Raw genomic sequence first — 24,378 nt, forward strand, 5'->3', positions numbered from 1 at the left:
AGCTAGCAGAGAAAAACAAATCATCAGACGGAAAGTAAGAGAAATAAACTCATAGCACACAACTGCCCCTCTGAAAACTCACAGCTACCCCTCTATTTTGTTTAATTAAAAACACTTGTGCGGCCTGGTCTAGTACCTCGCGTCTGTAATCCTAGCACTCTGCACGGCTGAGGCAGGTCTTGACCGCAGGAGTTCAAGACCAGCCTGAGCAAGAGAGAGGTCCCCATCTCTACTAAAATTAAGGGGGAAAAAAGGCAGGCATAGTGGTACATTCTTATAATCCCAGTTACCTAGGAGGCTAAGATAAGAGGATCTCTTAAATCCAGAAGTTTGAGGTTGCTGTGAACTATGGTAACAACATAGCATTCTAGCCAGGGCAACAGAGTAAAACTTGGTCTCAAAAAAAAAGAAAAAAAAAACCCCACCTATGACCTAATTTGTTATCTCTAAGAATTCATTCATTTTCTCAGCCCTGAAGAGCCCTAAGCAGACAGTAGGGGTACGAGCTCCCCACTCCAACTCTCTGCCTCAATTCTCACTGGCACCAGATTCCAAGGACTCGGATAGGCCAGAAAGAACATCTGCCACCATTTCACCACTTTCATTATCTGTCTGCTAAAGTGGGGCGGGGGTGGGGGGCATTTTTACCCTTTAAAACACCATCTGGTTTTCCTAAGCAGCTGGTGCTTTTTCCCTTTCTTCTTACCATGGCCTGTACCTCTGTCCCTGTCTCCATCTAGCTCTGTCTTCTTGTTTCTCAGGAAAACAGTCTTTGTACTAATTACTCTATGGGAATTCTTTCTCCAACTTATAGTGACCACTTAGTAAATTTCCACCCTGACAATCAGCTGCTGCTACCTACCTTCCAATCCTCCCCACTTTGAATGTGTCTTTGACAGTTGTCCTTGGCTGGTATCACTCCTGTACGTTGAGTGTGAGTGGGAAAGAGACTTTGTCTTTCTAGTTCATAGATCTCTGATCAAGAGCAGCCACTCTCAAGGGCCTGCAGTAGATGAATCTCATCTCCAACCAGACATGACACAGAGAGGAAAATAATGGACTACAAGCTTATGCCATCCTGGGGTGATACTTTGGTGGACTTTGTAGAGAGTTAATGTATTTTGAATGTGGAAGAAATGTCGTAAGTGTATCCCGAGGGTGTACTCTGTCTACTAACTGGTTCTTATTCCCGTCTTTGGGCATCTTTTTATAATACCTAGCTCTGCATATGATTAAGAGTGAAATCTCATGTTCAAGCTTGTATACTCTTTCCTAGGCAAAGTAACTCTATTTCCATGTTGTTTATACAACATGCTTTTTACTCCCTTTTTAGAGAAGGGCCAAGGAGAAATGGATACGAATCATTTGAAGTTCCTACTATCAAAACAGGGCATCTATTTCCGTGCCCCCATCCTCTGTGGTGGCCTCAAAGCTTGCTTTTATAGGAGACAGAAGACATGTCAAGTTTGTACTTCTTAACACTCCCACTGTCATCGTTGGGCAATGTACACTTTCCACTCTTTAAAAGACTGCCGTTTTATGAGTAAACCCAGGCTTGCCTCTGGCGGGGCTGAAACACTGGAGGTGAAGGAAATCAGATATCCCAACTGCTGCAGTCACCTCAGGTGAGCCCCGGACAAGGCTAAGACCCATGAATGAAGCCAGCTAGAGCAGGCACTGCCTACTGTCTGACCACAGAAATTTTGGGATCAGAGAAAGCATAATAAAGGGACTAAAAAGCATGTTGTATAAACAACATGGAAATAGAGTTACTTTGCCTAGGAAAGAGTTTACAAGCATGAACATGCGATTTCACTCTTAATCATATGCAGAGCTAGGTATTATAAAAAGATGCCCAAAGACGGGAATCAAGAACCAGTTAGTAGACATTGTGGGTATACTACTGTTCCCACGTCGGAATTCCTTCTTGCCATTCCTTGAGAAAAATCACACTTTTGCAAATGGTCAATCCCAAGAAAACTAGTCAAGAAATCAAAAAATAAATAGAAAAGAGTGTTACAGTCGTCCTGCAAAAACTTGAAAGTTTAACGATCGAATAGAAATGTTATGGCTCAAAGGAATCTACTGATGTCAATGTTGAAAAGCAAAATCAGAAAGACAGCTGCACTTCTGGGAACTGGGAGAAGAGCACATCAGAGAGGGACAGCCGTGATGTAACCGTCCGTCTTGCTGGTAGATGACACTGTCTTGTCAGTGTTGGTCTGTGGTCCTGCCCGCTCATGATGGTGAGTCGCTCTTGCATATAAAGTAATTTTTAATACTTTTTAATGCATAGTTTGGTACACTAACTATTTTAAAAGTAAAATTCGTTCCTAACATGGGAATTTTAATACACGATTTTATGTAGTGCTGTTAACCTTGCCAGGCAATCTTAATGTTATGTCATCTGAATTATTCAGTAATTTTTGTTGGTGTTAAGTGTTTGGGTATTCAATATAGACTTTTTTCTTTGTTCTTTGTAAATGAAACTGAACTTATTACTTCTTAATTATTAATAACTTTTAGATATTCATAACAGTAAGTAAAGAGTATGGGGCTGGGCAAGGCTCACACCTGTAATCCTCCCACTTTGGGAGGCTGAGGCAGGAGGATTCCTTCTAGGAATTCCAATGGCTTATTCTCAAGTCTCAAAATTTAATATCTGTTGGAAATTTGGAAACATGATTACACAAAGTTTTCTTACATACTTGAATGAAGAACTTTCTAGCAATTTTTTTTTCCGTGAGATGGAAAGGACTGTTGGTAAATCTTAAGTTCCTCACCAGTAGAGAGGTTCTAGCAAAGTATGATGACCAAGGAATTCAATCACATGAGGAGTTCCCCATCCTAGCATGTGTGTCTTTCAACCTTTGTCAGTGCAGTCAGTAGCTATGTGACCCCTTTATATTAGGGAGGACTCATGTACTTGCAAGTGACTTAACACCAATTCAAACTACCTGAAGCATGAAAGAGATTTCTTGGTCTATGAATGGGAAAGAGCTAGGACCAGAATTTTCAGGGAAGTCTAGACCTTCCCTATCTAGCTACTCTGCCGTCTTTTTCTTTTTTTTAAGACAGAGTCTCACTCTGTCATCCAGGATAGAGTGTCATGGAGTCAGCCTATGACCTCCAAATTCCTGGGCTCAAGCAAGCCTCCTCTCAGCCTCCAGAGTAGTAGTCTGTTGTTTTTAAAGCTGCCTCACATCTCATTCATAGACTCCCTGCACGATGACTAAAATAGCCACAAAAAATTTATCCTCAAAACCCAGTATCTCCAGTTACACTAGGCATCTTCCATGTTCCTGCTCCTTCTCCAGCCCTATTCATCCTGCTCTGAGCTCTGAGAGGCATAAAGAGGCCTCTGAGTGTCCAGCTTTTGGCTAGACTTGGCCAATAATAATCCAATAATAAGCTAGACTTGGCCAATAATAAGCAGGGTGAAAGAGGAAGACAGTGAGGGTAAAGTGTTCATTCAGCTGGCTCCCTCCCTAAGAGGTCATCTCAGACCCAGACTGGCCTATCCTATAGGACTCTATCTGCCTGAGTACTCGCAGCTGCTCCTCCCTTCATCCCCTTGCCAGAGGGTGACAAGTTTTATTTCACTCTTATTAGTCCCAGGGTACCAAATTCTCCCTTGTAAAATAAGAGTCTTTGTAAATAAATCTTTGAATCATCTAACTTGAACGTGTCACCTCTTTTTTCATGGGACACTGATTTATAGACCACTGGGAGATGCACTTCTGTTTCCCAAAGTTCTAGCAGAAGTCTCAGGGCTCATGTTTATTGGCTATCATGTCATAGCTTCCACCAGAAACTGTAGCCAGGGAAATGCAGTGTTTTCATAGGCCAGTCCTAATTCAGGTATCCATCCCAGAGGTGGGGTCAGCCTCTCTAGAACCACAGGGGCTAGCAATTTGGGAAAGACAGCTGCCCACCGCAAAATCTAAATAGGCATGGATTTTGAAGTTAAAACAATCTCTGCACGTCACAAATGTTTAAAGCAGTGGTTCTCAGCCTTCCTAATGCCACAGTTCCTCATGTTGTGGTGACTCCCCAATCATAAAATTATTTTCGTTGCTACTTCATAACTGTAATCTTGCTACTGTTATGAATCGTAATATAAATTCTGAAATGCAGGATGGTCTTAGGTGACCCCTGTGAGGTTGAGAACCTCTGATTTAGAGTCTTGGCTCACCCAGAAGACAGTACAAATTTTACCTAAATTGGGTAAATGGCCAGTGTGGTGGCTCACGCCTGTAATCCTAGCACTCTGGGAGGCCGAGGTGAATCTAAGAGTTTTAGCTCAGGGGTTTGAGACCAGCCTGAGCAAGAGCAAGATCCTGTCTCTACTAAGAATAGAAAGAAAAAAATAAAAAACCTAGTGGGGCATTGTGGTGGGCACCTGTAGTCCCAGATACTTGGGAGGGTGAGGCAAGAGGATTTCTTGAGCCCAAGAGTTTGAAGTTGCAGTGAACTATGATGATACCACGGCACTCCAGCCTGGGCGATAGAGTTTGAGGTTGCAGTGAACTATGATGATACCACGGCACTCCAGCCTGGGCGATAGAGTTTGAGGTTGCAGTGAACTATGATGATACCAAGGCACTCCAGCCTGTGTGAAAGAAAGAGAGGAAAGAGAGGAGAGAGAGGAAAAAGAGAGGGGGAGAGAGAAAGAGAGAGAAAAGGAAAGAGAAAGAGAGAGGAGACGAGAAGAAGGAAGGGAGGGAGGGAGGGAGGGAAAGAGGTGGGGAGAGAGAAAAAGGGAAGGAAGGAAGGAAGGAGAAGGGAAGGAAGGAAGAAAATTGGGTAAATGGGCCAGGTACTCTTTTAAGGATTTTTTATTATTTTTTTTTTTTTTTGCATCTTTAGAACCTATAGATTTAACTCCAATAATGCACACTGGTAGAACTAAACAAATAAAATTTTATTTTCAGCTCTGCCCCTGTTTATCTACATGACCTAGAACAAGTCAGGTAACTTTTCTGGGTTTCTGTTTCTTCATCTGTAAAGTGAGAAGGTTGGACTAAATGATCTCTTGGATGTATTCTAGATACTACGTCTCTAAGTCCATGATTATCTCAGAACTCCAAAGTTCTTTCAGGGTTCTTGGATTGCAAACATCACAAACAAACTCATTATAATGTAAGACTCTACCCCCCATGATCCCCATGAAAAACAAATGTGTTAAAAATATGAAAACAACAGAACATAAAGGAAAAACTATGAACAAAATGGGAAATGACAGAAACCAGAGCCTCTCTGAGATCTAATCAGTGGAGTGGTCACTTTGGGCGCTGCCTAAATGATGAATCAGCTTCATTTTCCATTCCACTTCATTCCACTCAAGATCCAAATTCTGCAGAGTGATGCTGAAGTTGGACTGGTGTGGGCTGCCTTCTCGTCTCCTGGCTGGGGGTGACAAAGCAACTTGTTGACATTGCCACCAGGACAATACCCCAGGAGAGAATGGGTCCCCAAAGTCCAAAAGGGTCATGACCAGGCAAAAACTACATTGCCCTCTAGACAAGCAAATAATAGCATCAGAAGTGGGATGCCACTTTGCTTTGCGTGTATTTTTAATATGGCTCTGTGTGTATTCCTTTCAAAGTTTTCATAGTCCCAGAATCTTAAAAAAAAAAAAAAAATGCTCAACCTCCAAAATTCAAATGAATTTGTTAGGCCACCAAAAGATTTAGAGATTAGAAATGATCATTTTAAAATGAGATTCACTTTTCAGGAACTTTGTAAAACAAAGACCAATGACTCACTTTTGTTTTCATTAGACTCTATTATTTTTTCATCTGCAGGCAAATGCTCATAAAATGAGATATTATTTGAATATATGAATGCAAATTCAAGAACTCAGCAGAACAGGTGAATAATTTATAAGTGTACAAAATGAACCCAGCCCTTTTCATCCACTATCAGTGCACACAGACCAAGAGCCATGCAATTGCACAGTAATTATCCCATTCCTGACTTGAGGCTTCAATAACAGCACTGAAAATTATGTACCAGTTATATTTAGAACTGTTTTAAGGTTTTAGAGCAGAATGACATTATCATGAATTAGCAACTTATTGGCATCTTTAAGGAGAATTTAAATATTTAGCGTTGAAATGGACATGTTATAGGGGTCTGCATATGCATCAGCGCACATATCATATGTGCATTTGTGTTATATTTATAGGTCTATGTTTGTATGAATATGGATTTATTTATCTCACAGTTGTAAACATTCAGAAAGATTTTTTTTTTTATTTTAGGTAAAAGTTTCATTTTCCTAAATGTGTTTAGCCTGCACAATTTAGTTAACATGTTTTGTTAATAAATTTAAATGAGTTTAAAATAATGTATGTGTGGGGGAAGCTTTGTAAAGAACTACTACTCTGTTATTCTGTAAACTCAGCACTGAGTTGTAGCCACTCAGCTAGAAGACAGGCTTTTAACAGGCTGCACAAGGCCCAACACCAGCCTTGGCACACAACGCATTCAACACAGAAGTGATGAATAGATGAAAGAATGCACTTAAAAAATAATTCACAGGAGCTCTGGGCTAGAGTTACGATCCCTTTCCCAAATAAGAGATCGTCAAGAGGCATTTAGAAGAGGCCAAAAGAGATCTAGAAACATGAGGTCTATCTCCAACCTGTAGACAATTTCAGATCCCTGGGAGGGCAGTGACTTGGGGCTTACGGTGTTTGTCATTGTCATGAACATTTCTTGTCATCTAACAGCTGCTCACACTTGGCATGAGAGCAAAATAAACATGGGGAAATAGGAAGTGTTGCCACCCTCGGGTCCCTCTCCAGTAGCCTGGACTCTCACCTCCACTCTGATAATGCTTCAAATGATGAGAGAAAAAGATGGAGATAAATTAGAGTTTGGGTGTCTTCAGTTCTCCATCCCCTCCTAAAAGCGGGCTGTGTTCACCTCTCCTAAGGAAAGCACCGTCAGACACAACTGCAAGCACTCCCTGAAAACCACAGTGCGTGATGCAGGTCTTGATGGAGGACGTGGTCTTGTCTCTTCTCTCACAGATGGGAGTATGTATTACAGTTAGAGGAAATTATAGAAGTGGTTGCTGAACACTGGGGCAATAAAAGGAGGCTTTGCAGACAAAGTGAGTTATTAGTTGGGCCATAAAGCATGAGAGAGTTTACATAAAGAGGACAGAATGGTCAGGCCATGTTAGCAGTACAGTCAATGAGAACCACAAAGTTTGAGATAGGAGTGAGAGCGGACGCTGGTCCCTGAGTAAGCCAGTGTGACTGCACAGATGGAGGCAAGGAAGCAATTGGAAATCAAGTCAATTAAGACATTGTTCTCAATTTGGGCTACTCATAAAATCATCTGAGAAGCTTTTGAAAAAACCAGACTTATGAACTATGATCACACCACTGCACTCTAGCCCAAACAATAGAGTAAGACCCCATCTCAAAAAAAAAAAAAAATTATTTTTTTTTGTAAAGAAAAACCAGACTCTGGGCCCCACCTATCCCTGGATATTCTCATTTAATTGGTTGGGGGTGAGGTCCAGGTGTGTTTGGATTTTGTTGGTTTGTTTTTCCTTTATACGCTCTCCAGGCAATTCAAATGTACAGCCAGGGTTGAAAACCACTGTTCAGGTCACCTGAACCTGCCAGCATTATGCAACTGGCATTACTTCCATGACAGTTTCAAGTACTCCCAAATATTTTGCAACCCCAGGTCTCAAGTCACGGGATGTAAGGGCGATAATATTTCCTAAACCTTAAATCATGTCACTCAGCTCCTCATTTTGCAGTCTTTTACCTGGAAGGCTGGGCAATAAGGCTTATTGTGGCACGGAAGGAGAGGGCAGAATACCCACTTGAAGAGTGGTGCTCTTTGAAAAAATGGTGCCCAGAATCCATGGACCAGAGATTCTGACTCGGGGTCTGAGGTGAGGCCAGGCTCTGTCTTTCCAAAGCTCTTCTGGCCACTCTAATGATCAGATCCACTCTGATGAACCAGAACACTGTTTCTAGCCCCTACCCCAGGCCACCCCAATTAAATTCTTGGGCTGGACCAGGCCTGCGTACTCTGTAAAGCGCTCCTGGTGACTGTAGAGTGCAGCTGACACTATTTATGAGATAAAGCAGAGATTCCATCTTTCTCTTTGACATGGCAGACATAGAAAATGCCTATTTATAAGATACACTAGGGTAAATTACAGGCAATTTAGGGACTCGCTATAGGGGGTGTGGGGCTTGGTTTTGCAAAATACATTGTAATTATTATACGGTTATGATTTTTAAAACATTTGGAATGGCTATAAATTTAGAATTTATACAAAACTTTCAAAAATATTTTTGCAAATTGTAAGGCAAGACTGGAACTTGTATCTCTGACCAGAACTTCATTATTGGATATTTTTATGCCTGAAATAATAGCATGCAGTCTTGGTCAGGATTTTTTTAAAAAGCAATCTCTTATTACTCACTGTGAAAAGAAATGTTATCTTTTAGAAATGAGTAATAAAAAAAATTGAACCACTTTATAACTGCTAAAAACATGAAACAGTTAAAATCATAAAGATTACAATTATTATTTATCAATCAAAATAAAAATTTTAAGAAGACTCCAAAAGTTCTCTGTTTTCTTTCACTGACAGAGGTAATACTGAAATTTATTTCAGAAGCGTGAACTGCTATGGATATCATTCAAACTTTCTCAAACCCGGTGTTTTAAACAGTGACAAAGCTGTACATGGGTTTGCGTGATCCGTGTAGTCATTCTGCACCCTGCTTGAGGTCACTCAAAGGGCAACACGTGCAAGGGGAGAAAAGGATCAGATACAACTCAAATTAGAAACCTGCAACAAAAAGATGTCACGCCAAGACCCTCAACCACATGCCCCTTTCCTGACCACTATGCTTCTAAAACATTCCCCAAATAGCTCCACCAGCATGCCCAGCAGGATGTTGAACAGCAGCTTCACACTGGAACACACTTGCTCGTCCACAAGTTCAGTGTCACCAGAGTGCAGTGTCAGCTGCTGTACCAAAACCTGTTCAGGCCAGTTCCGAACAAGTTGTGGGTTCAGGACAAGACCCAAATACCATATGTCTAAATTTAAAATTCATAATCAAGCTAGTAAACTGTTAAATAAAATGTATTCTATATCCCTACCTTGACAAACATACATAGATAGAATCAAAAATCTAAAAGTGTATGTAAAGCTATGGTTTCTATATGACTGAAAATAAGCAAAATATCAAAGACAACAGCATTGAATTATTATAGTAATACCTGGTTTTTCTATGGATTAATGATTGATTTTCGCTAAGAACTAACATAAAGACTCAACACCCAAAGCTCAGTGGTTGGGGTGCCTGCCACATACATTGGGGCTGGCAGGTTCGAACCCAGCCCAGGCTTGCCAAACAACAATGACGACTACAAAAACACCAAAAATAATAGCCAGGCATTGTGGCAGGCACCTGTAGTCCCAGCGACTTGGGAGGCTGAGGCAAGAGAATCACTCAAGCCCAAGAGTTTGAAGTTACTGTGAGTTGTGATGCCACAGCACTCTACCGAGGGCGACATGAGTCTCTGTCTCATGATATGCTAATCCCACAAAATTTACTTTTCTTTCCTTCATGTTGCCAACATCTTTAGTTATGCTACTTTTTTACTATTATTTTCTTGAGACAGGTTCTCACTCTGCCATCTAGCTAGAGTGCAGTGGCATCATCACAGTTCACTGCAAGCTCAAATTCCTAGGTTTAGGGGATCCTCCTGCCTCAGCTTCCTGAGTCACTGGGACTGTGGTGCACCACCACACCTGGCTAATTTTGCTATTTTTTCTAGATATGGGGTCTTACTCAAGCTGGTCTTGAGATCCTAGCCTCCAGTGTTCCTCCCACCTCAGCCTCCCAAAGTGCTGGGATTATAGGCATGCTACCATATCCAGCCCTAGTTTACTGTTATAGTCAAGATTATCACATAACTAATTCCTTTAATAGTAATGCTAAATTATATAATCATTCCTGAGTCACTGTGGTTCTTAGGTAAGTTAACTAAGTGCTGTATTAATTTCAATGTAGAGAAAGCTCACTCTTCAGATCAGGACTAATTAGAATTGCCAATAAAATTATGAAAGCAATACTTTCATTTAGAAATATCTATGAATTTTCAATATCATAATTCAAACACTGGAACAGGATTACATAGGACAAATTATTATCATAGAAAACTTTACAAACTGTCTTAATTTCATTGCAGAAATTATCACTTATCTCATGATTTTTACTGTTTTCAAAACAATAGCAGGATCCATACAGTAAGGTAAAGAATCATCATCATACTTTATACTTTACATACAAATTTGAGTAATGTGAATTTGCCCTTGCCCACCATATACACTGTTAAAAATACCACTTTAATTGATATTTCTCTGGAACTGCATTAGAAGACAGAGAAGCTATAAAAGGGCTTCCATATCATTGGAAAATGATTCTCTATTGAGCAAGAGTCCACTACATTTGAGCTAAGAAGAAAGAGTTGACAAATTGACTAATTCGCCTCTTCTTTTCCCTAAATGCTCTTCTGTTCAAGTATTCCCCACATTCTTAAATACAGACTATCTTCAATACTGGCAATGACACAAACTATAAACCTTTACAGCATGTTTCAAGGACATATGGTAAAATATATAAAAAAAGTTTTTCCTTGAGGTCGCTAAGGTGTTAGTCATGACAGCAGATGCTTAGGGTTGCATATGTCAGCCCTCAGCACCAGATTCTAAGTGACAGTGGTGGCCATGTGTTCCTGAATAAATCTGTCTCTTTGTGTTTGCATCCTCTGGTGCAAGGCCCTCCTATGGCTTTGGTCTGAAGATGCTAGTAAAACTGTTCATGGAACCTCAGGGTACACTTGCTGGGCAATGTGGAATGACAGGGCACTTGGAAGGAGGATTTTGTGAATAAGAAGGAGGCCAGAGGTAGAAGAGTAAGGTGAGCAAGGCGTATGTGTCTTTGCACATATGAGTGTGGAGTAAGCAAGTTTTCATTTCCCATTATTTTAAGACATACGGAAGAATGACATCAGCAAGATGGAAGAATAGGAAATCCCAGACCAGCTTTTCAGAGGGCTGCCCAAGGAGCTGGTTTCTGACTTTTCTGATTCAAAGAATTCACAGAAACTGACATTACTTTGATGCCTGGGGGTCACAGAGAACAAAAAAGATCTCAGAGGTTTGCAGCAGTGACAGAGAACCTCTAATACCACAGGCAGAAACTAGTACAACTTGTCATGATCAGAAGCACGTACCCAGTTTCTGGCTTCTTCTTTGTAAAAAGAGAGAAGAACAGTACACACATCCAGCCTTCCTGTTTTTCAGAAGGTTTCTTGAGGGACTGGTTCTTGTCTCATCTGACTCAAAAGTCCTGATGAGGAACCAGCCTACCTCATCTGCTTGGGGACCACAGAGGACAAAAAAATTGCTTAGCAGCTGCACCAGAGAACTTGTAATACGGAAGACAGGCACTAGAGGGAGGAAGATACTACAAGCTCTGAAAAAGCAACTGGCAAACCTCTATTAATTGGGAAATTGCATTAATAAGATCAGAGAAGGCACAACCCCAGAAAATATTTGGGATATCCCAGAATCTCTGGCTGGGGTAATTGGCAAGTTTTTTCCTCTGTATGAAACATTATGTAAAGACTGAGAGAGGTAGCTGTTTTGCAAATGCATGAATCAAATCCCAACATAAAAGTTACAAGGCACATAAAGAACTGGGGAATATAGCTCAATCAAAGGAACAAAATAAATCTCCCAGAGATGACCCTAAAGAAATGGAGATATATGCGTTATCTGAAAAAGAATTCATTCAAACTAACCATCATAAAAACACTCAAGAAGCTTAGAAAAATGATACATGAATAAAATGAGAATATCAGCAAAGAGATAAAAAATTCATTTTATGGGTGGCACCTGTGGCTCAAAGGAGTAGGGCACAGGCCCCATATACCAGAGGTGGCAGGTTCAAACCCAGCCCTGACCAAAAACTGCAAAAAAAAAAAAAAAAATTCATTTTACAACCAAACAGCAAATTTGGACCTTTAGAACACAATAACTGAATTGAAAATTTCACTATAGAGGCTGGGCACAGTGGCTCATGCCTGTAATCCTAACACTCTAGAAGGCTGAAGTAGGAAGATGCCTTGAGCTCAGGAGTTTAGGACTAGCCTGAGCAAGAGTGAGACCCCTATCTCCACTAAAAATAGAAAAACTAGCCAGGCATGATGGTGTTCTCCTATAGTCCCAGGTATCTGGAAGGCTGAAGCAGGAGAATCATTTGAACCCAGGAGTCTGAGGTTGCTGTGAGCTAGGCTGATGCCATGGCACTCTAGTTTTGAGATTCTGTCCAAAAAGAGAGAGGAGGAAGGGAAGGGAAGGGAAGAGAAGTAAAATCTCACTAGAGGGGTTCAAGCACTTAATTTCCTAACTGACTTGATCAAGCAGAAGAATGAATCAACAAATCCAAAGATAGGTCATCTCAGATTATTCAGTCAGAGGAGCAAAAAGAAAAAAGAATGAAAACCAGTGAAGAAATTCTAACAGATTTATGGACCATCATCAAGCAGACTAATTATGCATGAAGTTATTTCAGAAGGACAAGAGAGAGAGAAGAGAGAGAATGAATATGAGATGTAAGGAGGCAGAAAGATTATTTGAAGAAACAATGGCTGAAAACTTCTCAAATGTGAGTAAGGAAGGAAATGGATATCCAGAAATAAGAAGCCTAAATGACTCAAATTAATATTAACTTAAATAAATTCATACTATAATCAAATGGTCAAAAATCAAAGACAGAATTTTGAAAGGAGTAAGAGGAAAACAACTCATCACATACAAGGCAGCCTGCATAAGTATGTCGGTGGATTTCTCAGAAGAAACCTTGCAGGACAGAAGACAGTGGGATAACATACTCAAAGTGCTAAAAAAAAAAAAAAATCAAGAGTACTACATATGACAAAACTAACACTAAAAACTAAAAGAGAAATAAAGATTTTCCCAGATAAACAAAAGGTAAGATAATATCACCTACCTTGTAAAAAATGCTAAATGGAGTCTTTCAGGTTGAAACAAATGGATTTTCAACAGCAATACAAGGTCATGTGAAAGTATAAAGCTTGCTGGTAAAGATAAATATTTTAAATATATATACATACACATATATACAAATACAGAATACATGATTCTGTACTGGTGGTGCATAAATCACTTTTAATTATAGTATAAAAGTTAAAAGACAAAAATGTAAAAACTATCACTATTAAAATGTGTTATGAATACACTATATGAAAAGGTATAATCTGTGATATCAATAACAAAGTGTAAAGGGGGAAAGAAGTAAAAGAATAGGGAGGTTGTATGTGATTGCAGTTAAGTTGTTATCAGCTTAAAGTAGATTATTGTAAGTATGTGTTATGTAAGTTCTATGATAACCACAAATAAAATACCTATAGAAGATATACAAAGGAAAATAATAAAGCAATCAAAACATGTCACTACCAAAAAAAATTAACAACAACAAAAAAAAAAAAAAAAACACAAAGAAAGAAGAACAGAGATCATTGATTGATGTCAAACCCTCTTTGCATCCCAGGGAAAAACTTCACTTTCTCATGGAATATGATCCTTTCAACACACTGTCAAATTCTCTTTGTTAGTATTTTGTTAAACATTTGAATCTATATTCACCAGGGATATTGGCCGGTAGTTTTCTTGTAGTATCTTTATCTTTCTTTGGTACCAGAGTAACACTGGCCTCATAAAATGAATTTGTAAGTGTTCCTTTCTCTTCAATTTTTTGGCAGAATTTGAGAACAACTGGCGTCAATTCTTCCTTAAATATTTGGTAGAATTCTCCAGAGAAGCCATCTGGCCCTGGGCTTTCCTCTGTGTGAGGTTTTTGATTACTAATTTATTGCATTATTATTATTCACAACAGCCAAGAGATGGAAACAATCTTAAATGTCCACCAACAGGTGAATGGATAAAGAAAATGTGTTATGAACATACAATGGAATATTATTCAGTCTTTAAAAAGATGGACCTGGAGTATTTTACATCAAGTGAAATACGCCAGTCACTGAAGGACTAGATAATCCCATTGATGCGAGGTATCTAAAGTAGTCAAAATTTTGGACACAGATAGTAGAGGGGTGTTTACCAGTAATAAGGGTAGGAAAGAATGGAGATTTGCTGATCAATGGATGTAGAGTTTCAGTCAAGCAGCATGAAAAAGTTCTAGAGATCTGCAGTATTATAACATGTGTCCAGTTAATAATGCTGTACTCATGCTTATTAATTATTAATGAAGTAGATTTGAAATGTTCTGTACCACCATAAAAATAAATACAAATTTTTAAAGAGAGCTAGGAACAGTTAAGTAGCTACACTGTAAAAGCAGTTAGTGATCTACCATACTCTAGATTATCCAGTCTACCAGTTTTTAATTAACAGCGGGATTATTTTTATTTAAAATTTACTGGTGAACCCAATAAAGAAACTATAGAAATAAAACTACTTGTGTTGAGTTGGGCTCGCTGGGAGGGACCCCGATTTCAGGAAGCACACATTCCTGCCGCAATCTCTCCACTCTCCAGCAACCCCTGATATAATCCAAGCTCCTGGGTTTTTTAGATAAAGAGAACGAGGCTCTGAAAGGACAATTGAGCATGTGGTGAGTCAGTGGCATGGCCCTGCCTGTTGGTTCCCAGTTTCTTGCTCTCTGCATTCTCATTAAGTTTTTGAGCCTCACCTGGGAAACGTAGACAACCCAGATGAAGGTGCAGCCATGGCCTAGGGAGGGAGGGCCTTTTCTAAGACCAACAACCAGTTGACAGAGATTTCCCATTTAACAGTTTTTTAATGTTTAATTTCTTTCTATCATAGAAACAATACCTATTAAAGGGACTTTGTAAATTTCAAAGAAGCAAAAAAAAAAAAAAAAAGAGAGAGAAATTTATAATCTTACCAAGTATATACACAAATGTTAACACTTGAATGTGTTTTCTTTTTGTCTTTTAATGAATAGATTGTTGGATTTCACTGAGTTGTTCCCATTCTGTATGTTCAATTGTGAATCCTGCTTTCCTCACAATATCATAGCATAAGCATTTTCCATTTGTAAACATTTTCTTTCATGACTACATAATACGCTTTAAAGTAGTCATGTAAAGCAGAACTATTTTTTTCTAAATTTGTTTACCACTCCAAATGAACAATTATCTGTATAATGTTTTAACCATGGTTATGGTAGCATACCAGACGTGAAATTATGGACTTGAAGAATTTGAAGATTTTTTAAGTCTTTTGGTACATAGTGTCAAATCACTTATGTATTTTATTTATGCACAATTACATAAGCATTGTTTTAAAATTCTGTAAATAAAAACAAATACACATAAGAATAGTTATTTACCATCAGTCCTTTGATTTAGAGGCAGACATCTACTGAATATTCTGTTACAGTCCTTCCCCACCCTTTTTAAAATATGTATATACACACACATATGTAATTACCAAATTGAGACTGTTGTGTATGGGTGTGTAATAGTTCGGTTTTTGGCAGAATTGTTTGTAAGCATAGTCCCATGCCAATAAATAATACTTGAAGATCAGACTAGTTTTATTTGTTAATCACAACCAGTAATTTGGCTGTGTGACGGTGGCCCAAAAGCAGCCCTGAGACTTGAGTCTTTGGTTCTCATCAGACATTTCCAAAAGCAGAGTGGTGAAGACAGAAACTTTGACATTCAAATGTGTCAGGTTCAAGTCATGGCTTCTGCCTCCTACTGGCTGTGTGACTGGGATTAATACCCTCTCTTAGTCTGAGTCTCTCCATCTGTGAAACTGAAGACAGTAGTCACCTCACAGGTCTGAAGTAGTGATCAGATAAAACAACTCATGTGGAGTCCTCAGCTCCATGCCACAGTCAATTTCAGCTGTAATTACTATTTTGAAGAGTTCTGGCAACAGCCTTTTTTCTCTCTCACAAATATGACTTTCTCTTTTCCCCATTGATCTATTAAGAGAAAAAATACTTTTTTTAACTGATAATTCCCAAAGCAGTCATTCTGGCAACGAGGGCAGCAGTTCACAACGTTATCGTACTTATCTTATCACACGTGTTATTAATAGCTCAAAGTGGTTGAGATTGTCCTTAACTATTCTTAATAAATAAGTGTATTTCAGCACTTCCTATTCTCAGGAGCTTTGTATGACAATATTTTCCTTGATCTTCATAAGCCTGTGAAGTATTATTACTACTGTTTTGAAATGAGCACATTGAAAGAGACAATTAAACAGTTGCCTACCAAGGGCGGAGGGTTCAGGGGCCCTAACCCCTCCCCATTAGTTTGCAATTAAAGAAATTTGCTAAAAGTCACACTGTTTGAAGTTGAAAAGCCAAGATTTGAATCCAAACTTACTGGAACCCAAGCCCCACCTATAAGGCTAGGGATCAGCAAGTCCTTGGGAACAAATAGTAAATATTTTAGGCTCTTTGCATGCAGTCTCCATCTTCACTACTCTACTCTGCCATGGTAGTGCAAACGCAGCTATAGACAGAAAGGAAATCAATCGACCAGACTGTGAACAGCAAACTTTACCATGGATGCTGAAATTTGAATCGTATATAATTTTTATGTACCGCAGTATATCGTATCTTTCTTTTCACTTTTTTCCTCATTTTTAAAAGTAAAAACCATTCTTAACTTATGGGCCCTATAGAAAACAGTTGCTAGACTACAGATCCATTACAGAGAAATGGAGACCATCCAGCCACCACTGGACAATGTTCAGCTTTTTGGAAGCTACCAGTCTCTCCGTTGGGTCTTTTGTGTGCTATTCTTTTGGCCGACAACACTCCAATGTCACTTTTGCCTGCCATACTTCTTGTCATCCTTCCAACCTAAGTAACCTCACTTTTGCTTCTTGCAGGAAATGCGATGAGCCTACCCTTACCACCACCTATATGCTAGTTAGGCACCCTTTTCTGTTTTCCCTCAGCACCCTGTTGATTTCATTCCTAGGGTCTAACAGAAAGGGTTAGGATGAGTTGGCTACCAGTCTTTCTGCTCCAGGTCTAGCACCATGAATGCAGGCTTCTGTCTTGATTTTAATTATACCAATTTAGTAACTAGCACAGCATATGGAATATAAGAGTAGTTCAATAAATGTGCGGAGGAGGGCCGAGAGGGAGGAAAAGAAGTGGGGAGGGGGGAAGAGACAAATGAAAATTCTTAACTGGGAATACAGGCTCTGAGTGGGATACGGACAGATGGGGAAGGTAGGAGAGGAACCTACATCTGACCATTAGGAAAAAAGTAGAAGGAAAGTTGCCAAAGGTAGACATGGAAATCCTTTTTTTGCTTTTCATGAGGTGAAGTCCGTGATCCCCTATAAAAGTGGCTGTTCAGGAGAGGCACAGTGGCTCATTCCTGTAATCCTAGCACCTTGGGAGGCCAAGGCAAGAAAATCACTGAAGCTCAAGGACAGTCTAAAAAACACAGCAAGACTCATATCCACAAAAAAAATAATAATAATAATTATCCAGGTGTGGTGGTGTGCACCTGCAGTCCCAGCAACTAGAGAGGCTAGGCAGGGGTATCTCTTGAACCTAGGAGTTTGAGGTTGTAGTGAATAATGGTGACGCCACTGCACTCTATCAGGGGTGACAGCAAGAATTTATCTCAGAAAAACAAAGTGGCTGTTCATTGTATTTAAGATGGCTTCTTAAAAATATTATAGTCAATAAAAGAATCCCAGTAAGGACAGTAAAGGACAGTAAGTAATCCCAGTAAGAATCCCTTTCAAAGGAAAAAGGAATTAAAGAGCTTGGGTGGGGGTAAGAGGAAGTAGGTACTGTAAAAGCCTTCTTTTAGCTCCATTATCAAATAGATTTTTCTCTTTTTAAAAGATTTTGAGAGCTTGGATGTGTTCTCCAAAATGCTCCTTTGAAGCAAAGAGTTTAATCATTACATAACATTGACACTTTAGATTTTGGCGTTTCTCTTTTTTCTTTTTTTTTTTTTGTTTTTCTCATTTCTTGATCAGGTGCTCTATGGAAGAGCTTCTTTGAGATGAAAACATCTGGCATAAGAAATACCCATTTTTCACACCACTGCTGCCCTTTTCTTCCTCATCCCCTCTCCAGAACCCAGAGCTGCCCATACACACTTCTCCCAAGAGACTCTTCACAGGCTCAAGTAAATCTGACGGCAAGTGTTTGCAGTCATAGCCAAGTATCTCCTTCATTCATTCACCGAACTCTTCTATCTCCCAGGAAAAGTAACATTACTGGACAACTGAAGAAGCCAAGAAATGGCTCATTGCCATTCCTCTTTGCCTCCTCTACCTTTACCTGCCCCCTGTCAATTTCTGATGGAGAAGCAATACTCCCAAATGAGTAGATTCTATTCAAATACGGCACGCAGCTTTCTCCCTGCCAGTAGATAGAGCTGTGGACCTTATATTTCAAGTCCAACTCTTCCACTAACTTGGTGGGTGTCTACAAGTAAGCCATTTGACTTCTCAGGGCCCAGGTGAGTGCCTTGGCACACCATTCAGATGCCCTCCCAGCTATCAGGAATATTAGTACCTGACAGCTCTCAGCTGAAAACCCCCTGCATTTGTCTTTGTTTGAGAAGAGTTGACCAGCGCAAATTCCCTTCCTTTTCCGTGAGGCACCCCTCATTCAAGGCTGGGTGGTCATGGTGGGAATGCAATGTCCTGAGAGTGTGGGACAGTTCTACAATGTCATCCCAGTTTCCCTATTCCTGGTAGGATTAGCTAGGTTTAGCAATTCCGGTAGGTAGAATTGCACTGTTTTTAACTCTTTCCTCCACCAATTCTCCATCCTTTACTTGCTGCAGGTGTTGGTCCTGACAGCCACCCCAATGAGCTTCTTGCATACAAATCTCCACAAAAGTTTGCCTTTCTCAAAGTTTGCCCTTCATGGAGTCTACCCAGGACACCAGTCCTTAGCTTTCCCATCTACACAGTAACAAGGCTTCACTAGCTGACCTCGGTATGTGTCTGTAACGTGAGCAATGAACAATGATTCACCTGCCTGGCATGCGGAGCAACTGGGAGGAGCAGTGATGGCAAGGGTAGGGGCCTGCATGTGTCCAAAGACAAGGGGATCACCAAAGTCCTGACACATCTCTGCAGATGCTGCAGAGCCATCAGTATAGTGGCAAACAGAGATGCTGACAGTCCGGGTCTCTGGGTCAGAAATCTATCTCTGCTGCTAGCTCAGTCAGTGTCTCCTGGCAATCCTCTCTGCTGGGTCTCATTTTCTTAAATTACAAAATAAGAGGCTTTATCAGCTTTCTCCTCTCTCCTCGTTTTAAATAAATTCATGTGATTTCTGCTTTGAAAAGAAAAAAGTTCATTTTTGCAATTTTTATTAAATAATAACTGTGTACATTAATGCATTTATGGGGTACAATGTGCTGATTTTGTATACAATTTGGAATGCTTACATAAAGCAGAATTAAATAAATTAAAAACAAAAGAATCATTCAGAAGATCAACAAATCTAAAAGTTGGTTTTTTGATAAGATTAACAAAACTGATAAACCTTTGGCTAACCTAATCAGAAACAGAAAAGTAAAGTCACTAATATCATCAACCAAAAATGATAAAAGAAAAATAACAACAAACCTCAGCGATTCAAAAAATCCATAATGATTACTATAAAAAACTCTATTCTCATAAATATGAAAATCTGAAGGAAATGGACCAATACCTGGAAGCTTGCCACCTTCCTAGACTCAGCCAAAAAGAATTAGAAATTTTGAATAGACCTATATCAAACACTGAAATGGCATCAACTATACGAAATCTCCCAAAAAAGGTTAAGTCCAGCACCAGATGGCTTCACATCAGAATTCTACCAAACCTTTAAAGAGAACCTAGTACCTACATAACCTTTTCCAAAACATAGAAAAAGAAAGAATACTTCCCAACACATTCTATGAAGCCACTATCATCCTGAACCCCAAACCAGGAAAGGACCCAACAAAGAAAGAAAATTAGAGACCAATATCATTAATGAATATTGATGCAAAAATATTCAATAAGATCCTAGCAAAAAGAATTCAACAACACATCAAGAAGCTCATTTTTGGAAAAATTCTTCTCTTATTCACAATGCAAAAACAGCATAGTGAGGGGCAGGGCCCTGCAGCACCCTGGGCAGGCTTTACCTTGAGAGCTTGTGGTCCAGGGTGGCTGACTGCAAGGAGCCACCAGACCACAGGGAGCCGCCATGCCCACTCACTGTCACCTACAAGGTTACTCCTGGAAAGAAGAAGCCAGCATACACTGAGCACCTGCTAAGGACCTATGAAAGGGATTTTTGTCCCTTTCACGTGGGTTATAATTCATTTAATTTTGGCAACAATCCCTGAATGTCAATCATCCTCATTGGAGAGATGAAGTCTGCAGAGAGGGCATGAAAACCCCAGGCACACATCAAGCACTCAGAAGAACCATGCTGTGCCGCACTGCAACTTGGTCAGTGAAACGTGTGTGGGGGGGGGAGATGCTGGGGGCAAGGCCCCATAGCTTTCATCTTCGTATCCTCAGCACCTGGCCCAATGGCAAACACCCCTCACTAAGTACATGTTTATAACATTCCTTAATTAGTTTCTTGAGTTCTCCTTTTGCTATTTTTATCACACTATCACAACAATCATGAACCAGCCTTGCTCCTTCACCTCCAAACTTTTCTAAAAATGATGTCTTGAGACAGGCTGAGATCAACCCCAAATAACAAAGATGTAACCATCTCTTACCATCTCCCCCCCAACTTACATAGTAATACCCGTCCCTGGGCCCCTTTGGGATTTAGCAGCTGGCTGGTGAGCCTTGGCGCTGTCTGCTAACTCAAGGCTGGCTCACTTGGACCAGCCAAGCAAGGGCTCCCAATGATTATTCCTAAAAAAAAAAAAAAAACCATTATGCTCTCAAAAGCCATTTCATTTTAAGATGGTTTAAATAGGGGGGTGGGGCCTTGGTGTGTGTCACACTTTATGGGGGCAAGACATGATTGCAAGAGGGACTTTACCTAACAATTGCAATCAGTGTAACCTGGCTTATTGTACCCTCAATGAATCCCCAACAATAAAAAAAAAAAGATGGTTTAAATACATCCTTATTATCATTTTTAACCAGGCCCACAAAAAAAATCCTAAAGATACTTGATCATTCAATTAGACAAAATGAGGCCAATGTATATGCTGCTGCCTCAGACGTTATCATGCTTAATAAAACATACTTTATAAACCCCATGAAGGCTGTAATTGAATTGATAAACAGCCTTCCCCACAACTTTAACAAAAGCTGTCTGACTGTTGTGTGTGTGTGTGTGTGTGTGTGTGTGTGTGTGTGTGTGTGTGTGTGTTTTTAAAACCCTATTTCATAAGGATTATAGCTCCCCTGCTGTTTGGAAAAGATAATTTCACTTGTAACACTAATAACTTGAGCAGGGGAGAAGCTGGCCTGGTGAATGGAATGCACTTCACTGCACATCTTGGCTCAGCTAGAAATCGGAAACAGATGGTCCTTGCGGCTGGTTTCCCACTCGAGCCCGCTCACTGCCAGCCTGTGGTCTTCTGTGGGCTGCTGCTGGCAGTCTGTGACTTGAACATAGTAGGACAGTGGCAAAAGAAATCAAATTTTTTCCAATGAGCAGCAAGTTATAATGAAATTTGACAGATCTGACATTCTATACCCAACATCTAGTTAGAATATATTAACCTTTTAGTTTTCTTAAGCGCCTTGCATAGAAGTTGTGAATATTCTTATTAGAGGGTTGTGTTGTATGTGGGGTTTTTTTTTCCTTTCTTTTTTTTCTTTGTTTTTTAACAGGGGGCAGAAGGTTTTGTCCAATCTTTGGCGGCAGCCGGATAACAGAAAATGCAAAGAAATCAAAAGTCAAAGAATTTCTAAATGGAAATGAGACACAAGAACTGCCACCAAGGAGAAAACTATTCTTTGTTGGGCATACTGAGTGGGTGTCTACTGTATAAAAAAAAAAATTATCAGTATTTTTTTCTTGAGAAGAAATATACAGATAAAATATGGATATCCATATCCATGTATAAGCACACATACCAGATCAAAAATCTGGGCACTCTCTGCCAATGTTATTAAAATGAATGGGGCTGTCTGGACCCCCTGGCATTTTCTTCAGTTCTGCCCTTTTCAGCTTTGTGGCGTTCCCTTCTGCCATACGGTGAGAAAACCATGCCAGGGGATGCAGGACGCTAGTTTATTTAAGTCACCACACTCCTGCCCAGTAATGTATGGTACCTGTGTAGAGGCCTTTGCTGCTTTCCTCAAACAAAAATATAAATCTCACACCAAAGATCTTGACATTTCTCTAGGCTTTGAAGGAACCAGATTTTCTATCCTTTTGTGTTGATTTTTCCTTTTATCTCAAAGCTTACAGGTGAGTACCCAGTCATTTGAAGGTTTAGACAGGGGTGTCCTGAACACCATTTTAGGATTTTCCACCTGATTAAGGTTAGAGGAAAGACCTAGGTGTTAATAGTAGATAATCCCTCTTTAATACAGACTTTTCTTTTCTTTCTTTTTTTAAATCGTAGACACCTATTACCCTAAACTGGACTTCTCTAAAGCTTCAGCGATGGGGTATTTTTCTAATTTCATATTTTCCAAGAGCCTGGAGAGTCAAGGCCATGCATATCTGTTAAGACCAACATTCAGCTCTGCAAAAGAAATGTCAATATCTTCTGAAAGTAGTAGCTAGTTGGAACAGGAAAAGCATGGGCTTTGGTATCAAAGAGACAAAGGCCAGACCTTCGCTTTCTTGCTTAGGCCTGTGTCTCCAGGCAGGACTCTTCACCTTGACTATGACCTGCAAACTGGAAATAGTAATACCAACTGCTCAGAGTTGTTGTGAAGATTAAATGAAATGACAAATCATAAACAAAAGTCCCTTTTAAAAGTGCTTGGCACATAGTAGGTGCTGGATCCTGTTATTTTCCCTTATTTTTTCTTGGTTTAGGAGGCAACATCAGAGGGGTGAAGCTCTGCCATCAGCATTCCTAAGCTTGAATCCTCCTTTTGTCCCTAACTCTGGAGCCCAAAACAAGCTACTTCTCCTCTTAGAGCCTGTTTTCCTGTTTGCAAAGTGGGTCCTCTAAAGAACTACCTGGAAAAAAAAGATATATAAAGATCTTGAGACAATGCCTGGCCAAGAGGAAAACACTCAATAAATGTTAGCTGTTACATGCTGCATTCAAAATCAAGTTAAGTTCTCCTCCTAGAGTTTCAAATTTCCAATGGTCTGGAAAACAAAGTTTGAAAAGAAAAAACAAATTTTACTTGCCTGCCTTGCAGAAGTTGCTATTAAAGGACTTAATGAATGAATGAAAGACATGTGTCCATCAAAGACAGATAATAATACAGTCTACCTGAAGTACATTAATGGATGGTACAGATAAGGGAAGCAAGAGGAAGCCACAGATGGAGCCGGAGGTCCCTGTGGACTGGGGTCCTGCGGGGTACTAACTGGGAAGGGCAGACACTGCACTCAGAGGGCCCAAGTCAAAGAAAACACTCTGCAGTCATGAGCAGAAGGAAATCAGATTTCACATCCCTTGTACTCCACGCTTTCTTTGCTCTCTTTTCCTGACCGTGCATGGAACCCCTACTATTTGCCCAGCCCTGTGCTTGGCTTGTAGTTACTTACAGGAGCAAGGCAGAGTCCTGCCCTCAGGAATCTCAAGATCCAAAAAAGAAAACAGATTAGGAAGCAGATGAGTCCAGAGTGCTGAGAGCTGCAACAGAGCAAGGCACAGGAACCAACCCCACCTCACAGGACAGGACCAGCAGGGAGAGTAATAAAAACCAAACACCAATAACAATACAATACAACCTTGGTTGAACATTCATTCATTCATTATGCATCAGGGACGATGTACTCTTTATACTTGTTTTTGTTTCTAAGTGTGACTATATCGCTCTCGCTGTATGTATAATGCTTAATATATGCACAATTACACAAATTCTTTTTTAATTAAATCATAACTGTGTACATTAATGCAATTATGGGGTACAGTGTGCTGGTTTTATATACAATTTGAAATACTTCCATCAAACTAGTTAACATAGCCTTCACCGCATTTTCTTGGTTATTGTGTTAAGACATTTATGTTCTACACTTAGTAGATTTAACTTGTACCTTTGTACGATGCACCATAGGTGTGGTCCCACCAATTACCCTCCCTCCACTTATCCTCCCCACCCCCCTCTCTCTCCCCTTTCCCCTTCTTCTTCGGCTATTACACAAATACATTTAAAAT

At 39.9% G+C, this 24,378-nt stretch overlaps 1 long non-coding RNA gene across 1 annotated transcript in view; it reads right to left on the minus strand.

The window, feature by feature from the left end:
• Window positions 1–20,970, minus strand: part of LOC128575221 (uncharacterized) — a 156,842-nt gene extending 135,872 nt beyond the window's left edge. Inside the window, exon 1 of the long non-coding RNA XR_008376953.1 lies at window positions 20,861–20,970. This is a non-coding gene — a long non-coding RNA (uncharacterized LOC128575221). The remainder of the gene's footprint in view (window positions 1–20,860) is intronic.
• Between the last annotated feature and the right edge of the window lie 3,408 nt (window positions 20,971–24,378).

Source organism: Nycticebus coucang, chromosome 22 (genome assembly GCF_027406575.1).
Source record: "Nycticebus coucang isolate mNycCou1 chromosome 22, mNycCou1.pri, whole genome shotgun sequence".
NCBI classification, from domain to species: domain Eukaryota; kingdom Metazoa; phylum Chordata; class Mammalia; order Primates; family Lorisidae; genus Nycticebus; species Nycticebus coucang.